This window comes from Carcharhinus amblyrhynchos, unplaced genomic scaffold, assembly GCF_965287045.1.
Source record: "Carcharhinus amblyrhynchos unplaced genomic scaffold, sCarAmb.v2.hapA scaffold_678, whole genome shotgun sequence".
In the NCBI taxonomy this organism is placed as follows: Eukaryota; Metazoa; Chordata; class Chondrichthyes; order Carcharhiniformes; family Carcharhinidae; genus Carcharhinus; species Carcharhinus amblyrhynchos.
The window spans coordinates 13,171-26,682 of NW_027650418.1; the positions used below are offsets into that span (position 1 = coordinate 13,171).

The window sequence follows — 13,512 nt, forward strand, 5'->3', positions numbered from 1 at the left end:
TTTCCAAACGTCACTGGATTCTGGGGAAGTGCCGGAAGATTGGAAAACGGCTAATGTTACACCGTTGTTTAAGAAGGGTGGCAGGCAAAAGGCAGGGAATTATAGGCCGGTTAGTTTAACGTCTGTTGTAGGTAAAACGTTAGAATCCTTGATCAAGGAGAAAATAGCAAGGCATCTTGAGGGGGATTGTTTGATAGAGCAGACGCAGCATGGTTTCGTTAAGGGGAAGTCGTGTCTGACAAATTTATTGGAGTTCTATGAGGATGTGTCTAGGGCGGTGGATAGAGGAGAGCCGGTGGATGTGGTGTTTCCTGATTTTCAAAAGGCGTTTGATAAGGTGCCGCACGAGAGGTTATTACAGAAGGTCAGGGGGCATGGAGTTGGGGGTAGGGTGTTAGCGTGGATAGAGGATTGGCTGTCAAATAGGAGGCAGAGAGTGGGGGTCAATGGGTGCTATTCGGATTGGCGGATGGTGACTAGTGGAGTGCCCCAGGGGTTGGCGCTGGGGCCTCAGCTGTTTACCATTTATATAGATGATCTGGAGGAGGGAACTGAGTGTATGGTGTCGAAATTTGCTGATGACACCAAGATTGGTGGAACGGCAAATTGTGGGGAGGGAATTGTGCATACCTTTCTATGAACGGTATGCTTTGTCTCTAATACACAGGAAACAATATTCTTCACTGTATAATTCTATTTAAGGACCCCGTGACCCCGGACATTCTGTCTTCCATCTTCTGTCGGGAAAAAAAATACAAAAATCTGAGGTCCCGTACCGACCGACTCAAGAACAGCTTCTTCCCTGCTGCTGTCAGACATCTGAATGGACCTACCTTGCACTAAGTTGATCTTTCTCGACACCCTAGCTATGACTGTAACACTACATTCTGGACTCTCTGGTTTCCTTCTCTATGAATAGTATGCTTTGTCTGTAGAATGCCCAAGAAACAATACTTTTCACTGTATACTAATACATGTGACAATAATAAACCAAAATTGGAACCTTCTTCACTTAAGAATTAAGATAAGTATCTGAAAGACCTCAGCATACAAGATGTGGGAAAACACAATTAAAAGGGACACATGTTTCAGAAGGTGCACAGACACAATTCTTTCTGCACTGTAACATCCCCACACACACAACTCCAAAATCAGATTCTTCCTTTCATTAACTTTATAGACAATCCACTCAGACTGTGCTCCCTTCCTCCACCTCTCTATAAGAGAGAGAAGGAACACTCATCAATGACACTGAGCAGTTACTAAAAGTAACACTCAGTGCCAGCTTCCTGCTCAGAAGAGAACACTAGAAATCCTCCTCATGGATTGGGAAACCACACACTTTAGAAACACATTTCTCTAGGAAAACTCTATAGAAATGATCCCTAAGACTATAATCTCACTGACAAACACACAGAAACTCAGCTGCCAATATCACAGATACACATCACGCTCACGGGCTGCATCTCTCATTTATCAATTCTGTTATTTACATTTTTGCTAATTAATTCCTCTACAATTATACACCAAATTAAATATAGAAAAACAGATTATTTTTCCAAATGGAACATTGAAACCATCAGATTTGTAAACTCTAATTTCCATAATATATTCAATCCACCAATCAAAAGTTTTTGTTTTTGCAAATTATAATTATTCATAAAATATCTTAAGAACATTACAAACATTCCAAAGTGCGATAATCTTTAGGTTCTTTACATATATCATGTTACGCTCCGAGATACTTCAACACACCCAAAGCAACATCACAGATATTTTCCAATGGCCTGTATAAATGGTGTAAAAGTAGTTAAAGATTGTCTATATTGAACAAATTGGACTTTGAGGTGTTTCAGTCACAGGGACAGGGGGTACAGCGATCCAATTACTTGGAGTGTTTGATGGCAGTGTGGGTGAGACCCATCCTTCACAACCCAGGGGACAGATACTGTCTCAGTACGTACTCATACTGAGTGTTTCTGAACCCAGAATCTACACACAGCTTGGTGCAGACACACACAAAGGGGGCTCTCAGGATTGGGATGATGTTGGGCACAATTTTCACCTTCATCTCAAGGTTTATACATTGTGTTCCTGCGAGCGTGGTTTAATTTTGGTCTCCAGGTAGAGTGGAAAATGTCTCAGCTGATTGTCATAGTGCAGGAGTGAGGAATGGGCCAGACCTGCGCCACATACAGTAACACCGAGAATGTCTCACATCTGATCACCAGGTTTTTACTTGGAATGGACAGGAAGCGTTACTCCCACATTCCCAGCTTTTGGTTCATTCTACCTACTCGCTCCATCCAGCTCCTAATGCACCCCCTGATCCCTCCGAACCATATCTTTGGTAGGAATAATGGTAGGAAGGACTATTACTTACAGGGCGAAAAACTGCAGCAGGCGACGGTGCAGAGGGACCTCGGGGTCCTCGTGCATGAGTCGCAAAAACCCAGCCTGCAGGTGCAGCAGGTGGTCAGGAAGGCGAATGGGATGCTGGCCTTCATAGCGAGGGGGATTGAATATAAAAGTAGGGAGGTCTTGCTGCAGCTGTATAGGGCATTGGTGAGGCCGCAGCTGGAGTACTGTGTGCAGTTTTGGGCGCCGCACCTGCGCAAAGATATTTTGGCCTTGGAGGGAGTGCAGAGGAGGTTTACTAGGCTGATACCGGAGTTGAGGGGGTTGAGCTATGAGGAGAGGCTGAATAAACTAGGCTTGTACTCGTTAGAGTTTAGAAGAATGAGGGGAGATCTCATTGAGACGTATAAGATGATGAATGGGATGGATAGGATAGAGGTGGAGAGGCTCTTCCCGCTCAGAAAAGACAGTAGGACTAGGGGGCACAGCCTCAAGGTAAAGGGGGGGTGGTTTAGAACGGAGTTGAGGAGGAACTTCTTCACTCAAAGGGTGGTGAATCTCTGGAATTCTCTGCCCGTTGAAGTGGTGGAGGCTGCCTCGCTAAATATTTTTAAGACGCGGGTTGATGGGTTTTTGATAAGAGAGGGGATTAAGGGTTATGGGGAGAGGGCAGGAATGTGGAACTGATCCACTTCAGATCCGCCACGATCTTATTGAATGGCGGGGCAGGCTCGAGGGGCTAGATAGAACGTAGAACATAGAACATAGAACATTACAGCGCAGAACAGGCCCTTCGGCCCACGATGTTGCGCCGACCAGTTAAAAAACAATGACCCACTAACCTAAACCAATCCCTTTTCGTCCATAAACCTATCCACAGATCTCTTAAACGCCCCCAAACTAGGCGCATTTACAACCTCAGAAAAAGGCTATCACTATCCACCCTATCTAAACCTCTAATCATCTTATATGTTTCAATAAGATCCCCTCTTAGCCTCCTTCTTTCCAGCGAAAACTACCCCAAATCCCTCAGTCTCTCCTCATAGGACCTCCCCTCCATACCAGGCAACATCCTGGTAAACCTCCTCTGCATCTGGCCTACTCCTGCTCCTATTTCTTATGTTCTTATGTTCTTATATCCCCAGCACCCTGAGACTGTCTGATCTGACGGGAAAGGGGACTAAGGGATGGGTCCACCCAGTTCCCAAAGAACATGGTCTCACTCTTACCATGACTTACCCTGGCACCCAGGGCCAGTTTGAACAGTAATGTCGTTCATGTAGAGGGAAACTTTCACCTGAGAACCTCTGCTGTCTGGGATCGACACACCTCTAATACCCAATCCCTTCCTGATATACTCAGCACAGGGTTCTGTACAAACAGGGGGGGGGGGGCAGCCCTGCCTGACTCCAGATTGAATTGGAAAGCTTTCTTATTCCCACCCATCGATTGAAAGTGTGTTACTGATGTTAGTGTCGAGCAGTTGGATCTAATTGTGGATTCTCCTTCCCAAACCCCATTTTGGAGATCACATCCATCATGTCGGTGTGTGATATTCTGTCCAAAGCCTTCTCCTGGTCCAGTCTGATAAGGCAGGTGTCCACTCCCCTGTCCCGCACACAGACAAACCTATCCCTAAAGAGCATGAGGCTATCAGACAAGAACAAGGAACAAGGAACAGCATAGGAAACAGGCCCTTCGGCCCTCAAGACTGTGCCGCTCATTGGTCCAACTAGACCATTTTTCTGTATCCCTCCATTCCCAGTCTGCGCATATGATATTCCGATGTGTCTTAAACAATCCCAGCATTTCTGCCTCCACCACCCTACTTGTCAGTGCATTCCAGGCCCCCACCACCCTCTGTGTAAATTATGTCAGTCTGATATCTGAGTTATACCTTGCACCCCCCTCACCTTGAGCCTGTGCCCCTTGTGTTTGTCACTTCTGACCTGGGAAAAAGCTTCCCACTGTTCACCCTATCTATACCCCTCTTAATTTTGTACACATCTATTAGATCTCCCCTCATTCTCCACCTTTCCAGGGAGAACAACCCCAGTTTACCCAACCTCTCCTCATAGCTAAGACCCTCCATACCAGACAACATCCTGGAAAACCTCCTCTGTACTCTCTCCAAAGCCTCCACGTCCTTCTGGTAATGTGGTGACCAGAACTGGATGCAGTACTCCAAATGTGGTCTAACCAGCATTCGAAACAGCTGCAACATCAGACTCCAGCTTTTATACTCTATACCTCTCCCTATAAAGGCAAGTATGCCATAAGCCTTCTTCGCCACCTTCTCCACCTGTGCTGCCACCTTCAAGGACTTGTGTACTTGCACCCCCAGGTCCCTCTGTGTGTCTGTACTCTTAATAGTCCTACCATTTATTGTATAACTCCTCTCTACATTATTTCTTCCAAAATGCATCACCTCGCATTTATCAGGATTAAATTCCACCTGCCATTTCTCTGCCCAATTTACCAGCCTATCTGTATCCTGCTGGATTGTCCAACACTGCTCCTCACTGTCTGCCAGTCCAGCCATCTTCGTGTCATTCGCAAACTTGCTGATCACACCAGTTACTCCCTCTTCCAAATCATTTATATATATTACAAATAGCAGAGGTCCCAGTAGAGAGCCCTACGGAACACCACTAGTGACAGATCTCCAGCTAGAAAAGGACCCTTCCACTGCTACCCTCTGTCTCCTGTTACGAAGCCAGTTCTCAACCCATCTAGCCACCTGTCCTTGTATCCCATGAGCCTGAACCTTTTTCACCAACCTGCCACTTTGTCAAACGCCTTACTGAAATCCATATAGACGACATCCACGGTCTTTCCCTCATCAACCGTTTTTGTCACCTCCTCAAAAGCTCCACCAAATTTGTGAGGCACAACCTCCCTCTCACAAAACCATGCTGTCTATCACACCTTTCTGCCAGGGACAGAGCGGGTCTGGTCAGGGTGGATCACTGACTCAGGGACAAACCTGACCTGATCGGAGATGGACAGAATTTTATACTCCACATTCAGCAGTGAAATGGGTCACGAATTTCTCATTTCTTCCCTTTCCCCCTTCTGCTTGGAGATAAGGGTAAATATAGATTCAGAGATGATGCTTTTCCTCATGGATTCTGACATGTTCCCAACCAGGAGCATAGTCTGGTACAATTCCAGCAGCTCCAGGTCAAACCAGTCCCACAGAGCCCCGTACAATTCACCCATTAACTCATGACTTCCGGGAGATTTACTCTTCTCAAAGGACACACAAAACAACAGCAACACACTTTCAATTAATGGGTGGGAATAAGAAAGCTTTCCAATTGAATCTGGAGTCAGGTAGGGCTCCTCCCCACCCCACCCCCCCACCCCCTCCAACACTCCCTCTCTCTGTCTCTGTCTCTCTCTCTCTGTCTCTCTCTCTCACTCTCTCTGTGTCCTTGTCTCTGCCTCTCTATCTCTCTCTCTGTCTCTGTCTCTCTCTCTCTCTGTCTTTCACTGTGTCTCTCTGTCTGTCTCTGTTTATCTCTGTCTCTCACTGTGTCTCTCTCTCTCTCTCTCACCCTGTTTGTACAGAACCCTGTGCTGAGTATATCAGGAAGGGATTGGGTATTAGAGGTGTGTTGATCCCAGACAGCAGAGGTTCTCAGGTGAAAGTTTCCCTCTACATGAACGACATTACTGTTCAAACTGGCCCTGGGTGCCAGGGTAAGTCATGGTAAGAGTGAGACCATGTTCTTTGGGAACTGGGTGGACCCATCCCTTAGTCCCCTTTCCTGTCAGATCAGACAGTCTCAGGGTGCTGGGGATATGGTTCGGAGGAATCAGGGGGTGCATTAGGAGCTGGATGGAGCGAGTAGGTAGAATGAACCAAAAGCTGGGAATGTGGGAGTAACGCTTCCTGTCCATTCCAAGTAAAAACCTGGTGATCAGATGTGAGACATTCTGGGTGTTACTGTATGTGGTGCAGGTCTGGCCCATTCCTCACTCCTGCACTATGACAATCAGCTGAGACATTTTCCACTGTACCTGGAGACCAAAAATAAACCACGCTCGCAGGAACACAATGTATAAACCTTTAGGTGAAGGAGAAAACGAGCCCAACATCATCCCAATCCTGAGAGCCCCCTTTGTGTGTGTCTGCACCAAGCTGTGTGTAGATTCTGGGTACAGAAACACTCAGTATGAGTACGTACTGAGACAGTATCTGTCCCCCTGGGTTGTGAAGGATTGGTCTCACCCACACTGCCATCAAACACTCCAAGTAATTGGACCGCTGTACCCCCTGTCCCTGTGACTGAAACACCTCAAAGTCCAATTTGTTCAATATAGACAATCTTTAACTACTTTTACGCCATTTATACAGGCCATTGGAAAATATCTGTGATGTTGCTTTGGGTGTGTTGAAGTATCTCGGAGCGTAACATGATATATGTAAAGAACCTAAAGATTATCGCACTTTGGAATGTTTGTAATGTTCTTAAGATATTTTATGAATAATTATAATTTGCAAAAACAAACTTTTGATTGGTGGATTGAATATATTATGGAAATTAGAGTTTACAAATCTGATGGTTTCAATGTTCCATTTGGAAAAATAATCTGTTTTTCTATATTTAATTTGGTGTATAATTGTAGAGGAATTAATTAGCAAAAATGTAAATAACAGAATCGCTAAATGAGAGATGCAGCCCATGACCGTGATGTGTATCTGTGATATTGGCAGCTGAGTTTCTGTGTGTTTGTCAGTGAGATTATACTCTTAGGGATCATTTCTATAGAGTTTTCCCAGAGAAATGTGTTTCTAAAGTGTGTGGTTTCCCAATCCATGAGGAGGATTTCTAGTGTTCTCTTCTGAGCAGGAAGCTGGCACTGAGTGTTACTTTTAGTAACTGCTCAGTGTCATTGATGAGTGTTCCTTCTCTCTCTTATAGAGAGGTGGAGGAAGGGAGCACAGTCTGAGTGGATTGTCTATAAAGTTAATGAAAGTAAGAATTTGATTTTGGAATTGTGTGTATGGGATGTTACAGTGCAGAAAGAATTGTGTCTGTTCTCCTTCTGAAACATGTGTCCCTTTTAATTACATTTTCCCAAACCTTGCATACTGAGGTCTTTCAAATATTTATCTTAATTCTTAAGTGTATCAGGTTCAAATTTGATTGGATTTATTATTGTCCCATGTACTTGTGTACAGCGGAAAGTATTGTTTCTTGTGCATTATGCAGACAAAGCCTACTGTTCATAGAGAAGGAAACCAGAGAGTGCAGAATGTAGTGTTACAGTCATAGCGAGGATGTCAAGAAAGACCAACTTAGTGCAAGGTAGGTCCATTCAAAAGTCTGACAGCAGCAGGGAAGAAGCTGTTCTTGAGACGGTTGGTACGGGACCTCAGACTTTTATATCTTTTTCCCAAAGGATGAAGGTGGACGAAGGGGGTCACGGGGTCCTTAAATAGTATTATACAGTGAAGAATATTGTTTCCTGTGCATTATAGAGACAAAGCATACCGTTCATAGAAAGGAAAGGAGAGGTTACAGAATGTAGTGTTACAGTCACAACTAGCATGTAAAGAAAGATCAACTTAATACGAGGTAGGACCACTGTGTGTAACTTCAGACTTTTGTATCTTTTTGCCAACAGAATAAGGTGGAAGAGAGAATGTCCAGGGTGTATGCTGTCCTTGATTATGCTGGCTGCTTTTCTGAAGCAGTGGGAAGTGTTGACAGAATTAATGGGTGGGAGGCTGGTTTGCAGAATGGACCGAGCTACATTCACAACTCTTTGTAATTCCTTGTGGTTTTGGACAGAGCAGGAGCCCAGACCAAGTTGTGATACAACCAGAAAGGATGCTTTCTACAGTGCACCTGTAAAAGCTGGTGAGAGTCACAGCGGACATGGCAAATTTCCTTGGCCTCCTGAGAAAGTAGAGGCATTGGTGGGGTTTCTTAACCATAGCATCGGTGTGAAGCGACTGGATAGTGAAAATGTATTTCCTCTAATCCCTTGTACATTTCCTGCTACTTACCTTAAATCTATGCCCCCTGATTATTAATCTTGTTCACTAAAGGGAAAAGTTCCTTCCTGTCCACCCAATCTATGTCCCTCAGACTTTTGTACACAATCTTGTCAACCATAACCACTCAACCATAGCTTCCCAAACACAATAGCAGCATGGTGGCTCAGTGGTTAGCACTGATCAGAGTTTGATCCCACCACTGTTAACCAGGATTTCCATTCTGTGTACCCACTGGCACAGATAGACTGAAAATGTAGGCCAGAGTTCACATTTTCAGCATCCCCCAACAAAACTTTACAGACAAATCACTCAGACTGTGATGAGAAGGAACAGTCATCAATGACACTGAGCAGTTACTAAAAGTAACACTCAGGGCCAGCTTCCTGCTCAGAAGAGAACACTAGAAATCCTCCTCATGGATTGGGAGACCACACACTTTAGAAACACATTTCTCTAGGAAAACTCTATAGAAATGATCCCTAAGACTATAATCTCACTGACAAACACACAGAAACTCAGCTGCCAATACCACAGATACACATCTCGCTCACGGGCTGCATCTCTCATTTATCGATTCTGTTATTTACATTTTTGCTAATTAATTCCTCTACAATTATACACCAAATTAAATATAGAAAAACAGATTATTTTTCCAAATGGAACATTGAAACCATCAGATTTGTAAACTCTAATTTCCATAATACATTCAATCCACCAATCAAAAGTTAACAAATGTGTCACTCACAACACACAGACTGTATCATTGTCTAACTCTTCATAAAACACAGCAACTACCTCCCTGTCAGTGTGAATCAAACTGTAAACTTGGTGTTCTATATGACCCTGAAATGAGTTTCCCACCACATCTCTGGATCATCAGTAAGACAGCCTGTTCCCACCTCCGTAACACCTCCTCATTGTTTTACAGAAATAGACTTTATTCCTCAAATATCTGAAAAGACATCACAAACATTCAAAAATGGTCATACATTGAGTGCAATAATATTCAGGTTTTCTGCACAGATCATGTTGCACTCTGAGTGCTTCAAAACATTCAAAGGGACATAACAGATATTTCAAAATGGCCAATTAATGCCTTAGTTTATCTGCCACAGAAACACTCTTTCATGCCTTTATCACCTCTTGGTTATATTCAAACACATTCCAGGTTAGCCTCCCACTTTTACTTCTCTGTATTTTTCAGATCAGAGACTCAGCTGCCAATGTCTTCACTCACACCAGTGGGAGGGAAACATTGCTTCAGGAAAAAGGCTGGCACAGTAATTAGCACTGCTGCCTCACAACGCCACAGACCCAGGTTCAATTCCAGCCTTGGGTGACTGTGTGGAGTTTGCACATTCCCCCAGTGTCTCCGTGGGTTTTCTCCAGGGTGCTCCAGTAGGACAAAAGGAGGCCATTCAGCACATCAAGTCTGTACCAACTCTCTAACAGACCCCATACTAACCCTATACCATGGATAATCATTCTAACCCACACATCTTTGGACACTAAGGGACAATTTACCATGGTCTAGCCCCCTAACCTGCACATCTTTGGACACTAATGGACAATTTACCATCGTCTACCCCCTAACCTACACATCTTTGGACACTAATGGACAATTTACCATGGTCTACCCCCTAACCTGCACATCTTTGGACACTAATGGACAATTTACCATGGTCTACCCCCTAACCTGCACATCTTTGGACACTAATGGACAATTTACCATGGTCTATCCCTCTAACCTGCACATCTTTGGACACTAAGGGACAATTTACCATGGTCTATCCCCCTAACCTGCACATCTTTGGAAACTAATGGACAATTTACCATGGTCTATCCCTCTAACCTGCACATCTTTGGACACTAATGGACAATTTACCATGGTCTATCCCTCTAACCTGCACATCTTTGGACACTAAGGAACAATTTACCATGGTCTATCCCCCTAACCTGCACATCTTTGGACACTAAGGAACAATTTACCATGGTCTATCCCCCTAACCTGCACATCTTTGGACACTAAGGAACAATTTACCATGGTCTATCCCCCTAACCTACACATCTTTGGACACTAGTGGACAATTTACCATGGACTATCCCACTAACCTGCACATCTTTGGACACTAATGGACAATTTACCATGGTCTATCCCTCTAACCTGCACATCTTTGGACACTAAGGAACAATTTACCATGGTCTATCCCCCTAACCTGCACATCTTTGGACACTAAGGAACAATTTACCATGGTCTATCCCCCTAACCTGCACATCTTTGGACACTAAGGAACAATTTACCATGGTCTATCCCCCTAACCTACACATCTTTGGACACTAGTGGACAATTTACCATGGACTATCCCACTAACCTGCACATCTTTGGACACTAATGGACAATTTACCATGGTCTATCCCTCTAACCTTACACTCCTAATTGGCAGGGGACACTCCTAATTGACAGGGACACTCCTAATTGACAGGGGGTCACTCCTAATTGACAGGGGACACTCCTAATTGACAGGGGGCACTCCTAATTGACAGGGGTCACTCCTAATTGACAGGGGTACACTCCTAATTGACAGGGGTACACTCCTAATTGGCAGGGGGACACTCCTAATTGACAGGGGGTCACTCCTAATTGCCAGGGGGCACTCCTAATTGACAGGGGCCACTCCTAATTGACAGGGGGCCACTCCTAATTGACAGGGGGCACTCCTAATTGACAGGGGCCACTCCTAATTGACAGGGGGCCACTCCTAATTGACAGGGGGCCACTCCTAATTGACAGGGGGGACACTCCTAATTGACAGGGGGACACTCCTAAATGACAGGGGCCACTCCTAATTGACAGGGGGACGCTCCTAATTGACAGGCGACACTCCTAATTGACAGGGGGCCACTCCTAATTGACAGGGGGACGCTCCTAATTGACAGGGGGGACGCTCCTAATTGACAGGGGACGCTCCTAATTGACAGGGGGGACACTCCTTGTTGACAGGGGGACACTCCTAATTGACAGGGGGACACTCCTTGTTGACAGGGGGACGCTCCTAATTGACAGGGGGACGCTCCTAATTGACAGGGGGGACACTCCTTGTTGACAGGGGGACACTCCTAATTGACAGGGGGACACTCCTAATTGACAGGGGGATATTGGGCTTCCCACATCGCCTATCTGGTGTGTTGGGCTACTTTATATCATTCATCCATTCATTCATTTGTTTAATAAAGACACGCCTTAAAATGAGGACAATAAGTCTCTGTATTAGCTCACGTTTAACAATACACAGCATTGAAAGAATATCCCCCTCAACAACTTAGGTGTTGCGGAGTTGGGTGACATCACTGGCTTCAGGTGGCAGGATGAAACTCCGATCAGGGGTGAATTTATTTTAATATTGACCATCCCAATCAGATCAGAGAGTCACAGAGGTTTACAGCATGGAAACAGGCCCTTTGGCCTAACTTGTCCATGCTGACCATTTTTTAAGACCCGAAGCTAGCCCCAGTTGCCCGGATTTGGCCCATATCCCTCTCTACCCATCTTACCCATGTAACTGTCAAAATGTTTTTAAAAGACAAAACTTACCCACCTTAACTACTTCCTCTGGAAGCTTGTTCCAGGCACACGCCACCCTCTCTGTGAAGAAATAAACTGCCCCTCTGGACATTTTAAAGTAAGAGCACAGGAACAGCAGGGTGTGAAAAAGGCAAATGCTATTTTCACCTTGATAGCGAGGGGGTTTCAGAATAGGAAGAGGAATGTTTCACTGCAATTGTACAGGGTGTTGTCTTGGGTGTTCCAGCTTCTGGAGAGGTAAGTTCAGAACTTCCAATGGCTCTCTGACTCAGGTCGGTGATGGGGGGGTGGTGGGTAGGCGCTGGGGGAAGGGAGGCCCGATCATTTTCTGGTGGGGGGTGGGCGGGGGGGGGGGGGGGCAGATTGTTGTATTGTGGGTGGTGGGGGGGGTGGGGTGGGGGCGTCCTTAATAATGGACTCCAGAGAGTTCTCCAGCAGGGCAAAGGGAGATAGATCACTCTCTAGTTGGTTGGGGGTTGGGGGAGGAGGGAGGCCTGATTATTGCCTGGTGGGGGTAAGATGGGGGGGGGCGGGGCGGTGAGGGCAGGGAGGACCACTGCCACTCTGCGTGTGACCGATGAGGGGGAAGGTGGGCAGGGGATCACAATCAGTAGTGGGGGTGGGATAGGGGCAGGTGGCTAACCGGGACAGTTATGTTGTGTGGGGGGGGGGGGTGGGGTGATGTCTGCTGGGGCCCATCACTCCTGCTTTTCACTCCCAAGCCACTTTATCTGCTTTCTGTGGCCCGAGAGTTATTTGACAGGAGCACATTTTTCAATTTTGTTTTCTCACTGCACATGATATTTCAAAGCTCTGATTGTTTCAGTGTGATAAGCCCCCGCCCACAATTCAATCCACACTGGCATCTTTTTTTCCAGGTTTACTGCACCAGGGAACAGATTTCCAGGTCGGGTCTGAATTTCGCCCCGATTCAGCATTTAGAACAAAAAATGATAAAATCGGGACCATTGCCCGCAATCTCATGCACTTTACCTTTACATAGTCGACATCTATGAAGGATCTTGTTGAAAGCCTTCTGAAAGTCCACTTATACTCCTTGGCCCACCCTACTGGTCTCATCCTCAAAAATATCCAATACATTTATGAAGAATGATTTCCATGCTGTAAATCCATGCTAACTTTGTCTGATTTCACCACTGATTTGTAAATTCCGTGCTATGAAATCCTTGATAATGGATTCCAGAGACCTCTCCAGTAGTGACATTGTGCTCACTAGTCTATAACCCCCTGTTATTTTGTTCTCAGTGCTCACTCGATGAAGGAGAAACACTCTGAAAACCCATCCTACCAAATAAGCTGTTGGATTTTAACCTGGTGTTGTGAGACTCTTTTACAACGCCCACCTCAGTACGACACTCCACAGCATGGCTTCCACCGACATCGCAAACTGCCTCTTTAAGCACAGTTTACCTCTGTAATACCACTGTGTTCCATTGATTCCACCAGTTAGCTTTCATTCCTGATGGCTGACAGCAGCTCCACAAACAAATTATAGTCGGCTATAGTATTCGAGGGACGGATGGAGAGAACATTGTTG

General features: G+C 45.4%; 2 non-coding genes and 1 pseudogene across 2 annotated transcripts; 1 reads left to right on the forward strand and 2 right to left on the reverse strand.

Annotated features, from left to right (window-relative positions):
• Nucleotides 1–1,184: 1,184 nt before the first annotated feature.
• On the reverse strand, nucleotides 1,185–1,401 carry LOC145339801 (small nucleolar RNA U3). The gene has a single exon (XR_013886072.1). It is a non-coding gene; the product is annotated as a small nucleolar RNA U3 (small nucleolar RNA).
• A 5,704-nt stretch (nucleotides 1,402–7,105) lies between these two features.
• Nucleotides 7,106–7,322, forward strand: LOC145339800 (small nucleolar RNA U3). The gene has a single exon (XR_013886071.1). It is a non-coding gene; the product is annotated as a small nucleolar RNA U3 (small nucleolar RNA).
• A 1,353-nt stretch (nucleotides 7,323–8,675) lies between these two features.
• LOC145339802 (small nucleolar RNA U3) lies at nucleotides 8,676–8,866 on the reverse strand (annotated as a pseudogene).
• Between the last annotated feature and the right edge of the window lie 4,646 nt (nucleotides 8,867–13,512).